This window comes from Hydractinia symbiolongicarpus, chromosome 4, assembly GCF_029227915.1.
Source record: "Hydractinia symbiolongicarpus strain clone_291-10 chromosome 4, HSymV2.1, whole genome shotgun sequence".
In the NCBI taxonomy this organism is placed as follows: domain Eukaryota; kingdom Metazoa; phylum Cnidaria; class Hydrozoa; order Anthoathecata; family Hydractiniidae; genus Hydractinia; species Hydractinia symbiolongicarpus.
Window position 1 is genome coordinate 24,222,436 of NC_079878.1, and position 8,050 is coordinate 24,230,485.

Genomic DNA, 8,050 nt, shown 5'->3' on the forward strand with positions numbered 1-8,050 from the left:
AATAAGAGGCTGTTCACACCAAAAAAATGTAATTCTCATCGCATGCGAATTAGTATAAAAATTACGTTATTCGCATTGGTGTGTTATAGCCCTGGAAATTCGGGGAAAAGGATTTAAGCTGACGTCAGGGAAAACTAGCGAATTATAAGAATTTTGATTTAACTAAATAGCCTAAAATCTAAGAATGCTTTTCTTTAAAGTGCTCATTACTGTTTCTCGACGCTCAAAATGCTCATATTCCATTGTACAGAAAATAATGATGATTTTAAAAACTTAGTTGTGAAACAAAACTTTTGATTTAGAACAGTTTATTAGCTGAAAAAGATAAAGGAGTTACAGTCAACGCTTGATATCTCAAATACCCGTTATCTCGAACTTTCACTGCCTCGAACTTTTTCCAGTCTCTTCAGATATTGCAGTCTTTTGTACGCAAGATACTTTCATATCTCGAACTCCGTCATGGACTTTTGCTTTGTCAAACTATTTTTCCGGTCCCGTCAGCTCATTTTAACATCACGATATCTCAATCTTTTGCTTTATTTTTCGAACAAAACATTTGATTTTATAAAAATTCGATTAAGGCATAAAAAAGACTTTCGAATGTTTACAATTGAAGATTTTTGTAAGCCTCCTCATTTCAAAGATGGCTACCAGAGAAAACAGAGTAGTATTTAAGTTTCTTTGGAAACAATTGTCAAAGCACAGAAACTTAAAATGTTACACAGCTTTTTCCTTTAGTAATAAATACATACTATTATCTATATATTCTGTATTGTTTCTGTTCCTCGTTTTTTCAGTTAAACAATCTAATCAAGAACATAAACTTTCGTAAACAAGTACGGGTATTTTGCTTTCTCGAACTTTAAAGGTCCTCAAATGTCCTTTATCTTAAACTTTCGATATTTCGAACTTTTTCGTCAGTCCCCTGATAGTTCGAGATGTCGAGCGTCGACTGTATTTATTTTAAAAAACTTAGTGTTATAAGCATATTTCTCACATCTCTCCATTTCCGCAGCCTTTAAAACTTTTCTCAAAAGCTTTTTCTTGTGATTACTAGATTTACTGCCAACATCACAAGAAAGAATATTTTCATAGGTGCCTAATTAAAAAAACCTGAACTGCTATTTCTTGTTAGGCACCTGCACTACGCTATATTAATCAACTATCGGTCACGCCGCTGGCAGAATCGTTTTATCTATTGGCAGTATCTATGATGTTTTTTAATTTTTAATCAGATATTTATTTTACCTAACAATATCTTAGTGTAAAAAAGATATTAGAAAATCATAACGAAAAAACCTCGCTTCACCTTTATCGGCTTTAAAAATACACGTCAAATTAACTACTGAAATACATCACACTTTAACCGTGTGTAAGGTTGTGCGTGTGCTATCGCACGCCCCTTCTGAAATAGCCTGTTTATTAGTATAAGTTTTAACATAGTCAAAAAATGTACAGAAATTTAACCTGGTAATAAATTTTATATCTTCTTCGCCTGCAATTTTTTGACATAATCCTATGTGACCAGGGTTTTTTAAGCCATCATTTTAAAAGAGAGGAAGAACACACGCTAAAAACATAATTAAGTGTTGTCAATATTGTCAGAAAAGGTTCGTACCATGCAATAATTAGTTTATATACTTGATTAGTCTGTACATGCCTTGTAGTTAACAATAATCGGTTACCGATTAATTAAGGTTTTCACTGACTGTTGGACAAAATATTAAGACAACGGCAGTTTTGTTTGCGGAATCTCTACTTTTGCACACACGTAGGCCAGGTAGATAGCGCAGCTAAATAATCCATGTCAACGCCTCGAAATTCGTGGAAAATGGCCATGCTGACGTCAGCAACGATTAGCAATAGTTTGGACTCGACCAAATAACAAACGACAAGTTGTGTGAATTTACTCAACTACTTGTGGTGGCGAACTTAGAAACTAGCTGTCTTGTCTCAACGTATTTTGACAGCCTGTATCTTAACTGAATAGTGTGTCGGAAAGGTACTACAGCAGAGAAAGATGTGTAGTGTCACCGTCAGCAGATGCTTCAAAAAAACGTTCTTGAACGAGCTATGGAAAGGGCTAATTACAACGATTTCCTTGTTGCAGATTCTAATTACAGGACTTACTCCTGCTGATTTTTTAACCAGTGTTGTTTCTTATCATGAAAGCTGTTATTCATATATTGCAAGAGCTAGCAAAACCAAAGAAATTGTACCATTTTTGAAATCACAAACATCACAGACATCAATTTATGGCTTCTGTAAAGAGCAAGGAAGAATTTAAAAGACTACTCGCTAGCCCGTGGAAAAAATCCACTGGTTCGCCCATCCATTTTATATCGCATTGCGTGCTTCTCGCTACTTGCACAGCTAAGCTACCATTTTGCATGACAGACAGACGTATATGGATATTATTATCGAGACTAGTCGTTAGCCCGTGGAAAAAATCACGGGGTCGTCTGTCCTTTAAATTAACCCGTTGCAACAAAGTGGACAGAAATATATCGCAAACACGAAAGTGCGCATCAATACATGCGCACTTTCGTGTTTCCGTTACGGGACACGGCTTTCGCAGACACACAGACAGACAGACGACGACCATTATTAAAGAGATACTTTGCCAACAAATTAACTACTGTCTTAGCCAAAGACCATGTCTTCGTATTTTTTGAGAGGAATTGCATAGAAACAAAAATAACAAATAACATTTTGTTACAGACATAACTTATGAGGTAAATGATACGCAAATTTAGGATCATTTTCACCGAGCCGTATAACTTATGAGGTGAACGTCATGCAAATTTGATTAATTTTTGGGCTAACCATGAGTTTTCCCGGAAAAAATGTAAGTTCTTGTCAAAATTCATAGGAATTGCTTATCCTTATTTGTTGTTTAAATTCAAATACATGAGTTATGAGATAATCTGAATGCAAATTTGGGCAATATACTCGAACTATTCTGCCCTCTTCCCACATTGGTAAAAGCAGCTGACATGTTTTTACGACCACAGTGAAGCACTTAACTTATGTTGCACCATCAACCTTCCGTCCAAAATGAAGTAACTAAATCCGATGAATTTAGAAACAATTATAATAGAAACACAAAATAATGTAAAAATATAAATTAAGAAGTCACATAAAGCTTTTAAAAACATGTATAAACATTTTTTATTCTTTTTCTTTTTCTTTTCAATTTATTTAAAGTCGATTATTCACATATTTACAATAGTTTCCAAAAAAAAAAAGTAATTAAGAAAACTAATCTAAATCGACTAAATTTTTTATGTTTACAATTAAATAAAATCCCTTTTTTTTATATATATAAACAATAATAACAACAAAGTTCTATAAAGGGACCTTACATTCATCACAGTTACATTTAGATCCGTCCCACATTTTTATCATGCTTTTAAAAACTTTAAGGTTGTCACATCGTTTCAAATGTGATGGTAGGTTATTCCAAATCTTTGGTCCCAGAGCTGATAAGCTATTAGTTCCAAAAGTCGCGGTCCTTTTCCTTGAGACTACCAAATTATTTGTATTTTGTTCTCTGACTGTCCTACCGTTATAATTTAAACAAAATATATCTTTCATAAAAAGAGGGCTGCTGTTATTTATAGTTTTAGAGATTTCTATACACAATGACCGTAAGCGATTTACATTCATGTGACTCTTGCTGGAATTTTTAAGTAAAATTTTCGTATGTACTTACCGTATCATTATACAGAAATCTTAATGCTCGTTTTTGTATCATTTCGACTTTAGATAAAGATTTAGAAGAAGAAAAATACCATATAAGGGAACAATAATTGAAATTTGCGTAGATAAAACTTTGAACTAAAATATATTTTGCTTGAAAGGATAAGAAACTTCTAAATCGAAATAAGGCATTTAGTTGAGCTGATGCTTTGCGACACAAATCACTAACGTGTCTGTCAAAATTTAATTTATTGTCTATAGTCAAACCTAGTAATTTCACGTTATTTTCACTTTTAATAGTTTTATTTCCTATGTTAAATTTTAGACCTAAATTATCTGCCTTATTCTTTGTCAGAATTATCGAGTGAAACTTTTCAGGGTTTGCAATCATTTTATTCTCTTTTAACCAGGAGAGGGCAGTTTTAGCTTCGTTTCCTAAAGTATTTATCAAATTAGGAATAGAATTTGATAAGTTGGATATTGTGTTATCATCAGCGTAATTATGTAGCTTATATTTTTCTATAAAAAGAAACAAATCATTTATAAATATATTGAATATGATAGGTCCCAAAATAGAACCTTGTGGTACACCAGATAAGATAATTTGAAATAGACTATAGATCCCATTTATTCGAGTGGCTTGTTCTCTATCAGTAAGATAAGATAGAATGAATTGAAGAGACTTATTGTCAAATCCATAAGCAGCTAATTTCGCAATTAGTAAGTCATGTGGTACACAGTCAAAAGCTTTTGAAAGATCCATCAAGATCGCACCCACCACATAATTCTTATCAAGTTTACTCTTCCATTCCTCTATTAAGCGAATTAGTACTTGTTGGGTACTATAGCATTTCCTATAGGCGGAGAGAAAGGTCGACAATTTTGATTCCATATAAGCGGTTATTTGTTCTTTCATAACCCTTTCGTAAAATTTAGAAAAAACATTTAAAACACTGACAGGCCTGTAGTTTGATATTTTAGTTTTATCTTTTCCTCCCTTATCCAATGGCGTTACAGCAGCTCGCTTAGCTTTGCTTGGAAATTTGTTTGAAACTATGCTACTAATTATAGCATCTGTTAGTGGCGTTACTAGGTGCCTTTTTGCTAATTTTGTCAGCTTTGATGGTATTGTATCTTCACCTGTTGATACTTTGGTGTTTAAATCATTAAACAGTTTAGAAATTGTATTTTCATCAACTTTTTGGAATGTAAAGTTCTCATTGTTGTTAGAATCATTGATTTCCTTTATTTTAATGATACTTGGATGATTTTCAAAACTATCAACAATTTCTTCAATCATTTTTGACTTATCATTTACATTCTTGTATTTTATAGAATTTGGTTTCATGCCACAAGAATTTTCTAAAATATTGATGTAGTAGTCGTTGAAAAGTTTGGTTAGCTGTTTTTTATCAGTAACTAAACTTTCATTTTGAACGATCGCTATATCTCCTTTGCTTATTCCACTTTTATTTGATATCAAGGGTTTAACAATTTCCCAAAACGTTTTTTTGGAAATAAAACCTGATTCTGTTACCCTTTTGAAATGGTTTTTGATAGCCTTTTTGCATAAATTTACACACTTGTTTCTCTGTTTCTTGTACGTGATTTTGTTTTGTATAGTTTTTGTAGGATTTTTATTGTATTTATTTTTGAACCTAGACCTTGTATATATTGCCTTTTTTAACTCTTTTGTCATAAATGGTGCCTCGTTTCCAAGCAGAGTTTTTTGCTTCTGTGGGGCATGCTTTTCTATGATAGATGTGAAAACATTGATGAGGTTTTCATAATTCAGTTCAGGATCTTTACTATTACAAATAAAATTTGCGTTCTCAACATCACGTAAAAAGTTGGCTTCATTAAAATTTTGTAACTTCTGTAAATAATTTTCTTGGATGCTAAGCGTGCTAAATGAGATTTTAAAAATGTTGTTACCATTTGATGATGATCAGTTAATCCTGTTTCACATGTTAGTGTGTGTTGAAAACATCTGGGTCTATTTGTAAGAATGACATCTATAGCTGTTCCGTTAGGACTAGCAAAACAAGTTTTGTTTTTGACAAGATTTTCAAGACTAAAAATATCACAGAAATTATTTAAGGTTTCGAAACCAGAATCGTTCGAGTTATGGCAATCGATATTTATATCACCCATAATTATTATGTTTTCGACTTTAGATAGAGCTTTATTTAAAGCTATCTCTAATTCCTCAAAAAAGTTGTTTAAGTTTGAATAATGAGGTGGTCTATAAATACTGATAACTGTCCATTTTTTATTTCTTATCGTTAATTCTGAGCAAATGATTTCATTATTTGTTATACCCAAATCATTAACTTGTCTACAGGCTATTCCTTTCTTAACATATTCAATTAACCCTCCTCCATTTTTGTTCCTATCTTTTCTAGTTCTAATTTCATAGTTATCAATATAGAATTGTTCGTTTGGAAAACTCTCATCTAGTTTGGTTTCAGCAAAAACAAAATAATCAGGTGAAAATTTTGTCGGAATTTCTCTTGCATCAATTATTTTGTTTCTGAGACTATTAATGTTTAAATAGCCTAAAAGAGGATTGGAAGGGTACTTAATTCGTAATTTATATATTTCATCTAAAGAACTTTGGTGAGAATTTTGTGTCGTATTTTGATCATTTCTATTTTGACTCCCAACACATTCATCAGGAATATCAGATTTATTATCATCGCAAAAAAGTCCAAGCCTATTGAATACCCCTGCTGATCTAAAAAATTATTTATAAAAGCTATAAAATTTCGTGCTAACATTATCTTACCATTCTCTCGTAAATGTATGCCATCTTTCCATAGGTGTTCTTCTCTGATATTGTTGTGTCTGGTGTAGCCATAACCGTGTAGATCGGATCCTTCTCTTAATAGTTTGTTAATACTGTTTATTCTATTAGAGTCGACACGTCTGCTCCTAACCAAGGCAGAGATAAAAACTTTTTCTACTCCGTTACGCACACATTTTTTTCCGATGTCCAGGATCTGTTCGGCAATTTTGTTATCTGACGCTGCATTCAGATGACTTGATAAAAGATTGTTGATTCCTACATGGATAACGACAATATCAGGTTTTTCTTGTTCCGGTGTTGGGTGTACGTAATAATTTAAGTTTTCGACACTTGCTCCTGGGAATATCTTAAATCTCACATTTCCATTTTTTATTTGCTCATTAAATTCTTTCACTCGAATACCTTTTGGTATACTATCGGTCATTATCCGTATCTTCTTAGAATGGTGTACATTTTGATGCTCATGATTCGTAGCTAATTGATCTCTTTTGGGAAACGGATTAATAACAGGGTTGGGTCTTCGTCTGTGTGTTACATTATTTTTAAAGATATTTGACGAACGAATATGGTTGTTGACATCTACGTGGTGCGTATTTTGACTCTTCTTCGTAAAATTACAATCTTGATCACCCCTACTTTGTTGATTAGAATCGTCATTATCTTCAACTCTTAGGTCGTTAAATCTGTTATGATGTAATTCTTCATTTCTATCAACTTTATTTGTAGAAAACCTTGAGGGACCTTTGATTACGTTGTTCCATTGATTATGCTGTTTAATCGGTTCCACATGTTTACACGTTTCAACTGAATGATCACGTTGATTACTGTTTAAAATTTCGCTAACCAATTTTTTGTAATCCTTTATTTCTTTTTTAAGGAAATCTATTTCACTCCTCAGTTGTTTAATTAATATATTTGACGAGTTGTCCCCGATCTTGCTCAGTTTATACGAAATAAATTCTTTTAAATCGCAAACCTGTGTTGTCAAACTTTTAAATTTAATAAACTGGCCAAAACTTTTAACTTCTTCCTCGTACAGATATCCACTTTTATCTTCGATTAAATCGTCAACAACATCTTTCTTTTCCTCTGGAAAAGATTCGTCTGTGCTATTTTCTTTCTCCTCTTCTACTTGTTTCACAAATAAATAACTTTCTGTACCATTTCTCTCCGTTTTGTTTAATATATTCTGTTGACATAAATCTTTTAGCGTTTGCTCAATAATTTCAGGATGCAAGTCTTTTGTGTTAGTTACTATGCTGTCATAGTCAGCTTTCTTTTTCCTTCTATGTATTTCTTTAACAGAATTTAAAACAATATTTTCAAACTCCATTTGTCAACAGTCAAAACAACAAGTTTTACTAAGTTTTAAAAACACGTCCGCTCCGTCCGCTTGTTCAGATCTCTTTGATGATTGATTTTAGTGAAAAATTTTTGTCGGATTTTACCCAACATAGAAAAGTGTTTTGTTTTCTAATTCGCTGCGCTCAACAGAAAATAACCTTATTTATTTTCTTATTTTTGCGACAGGAAAGACTC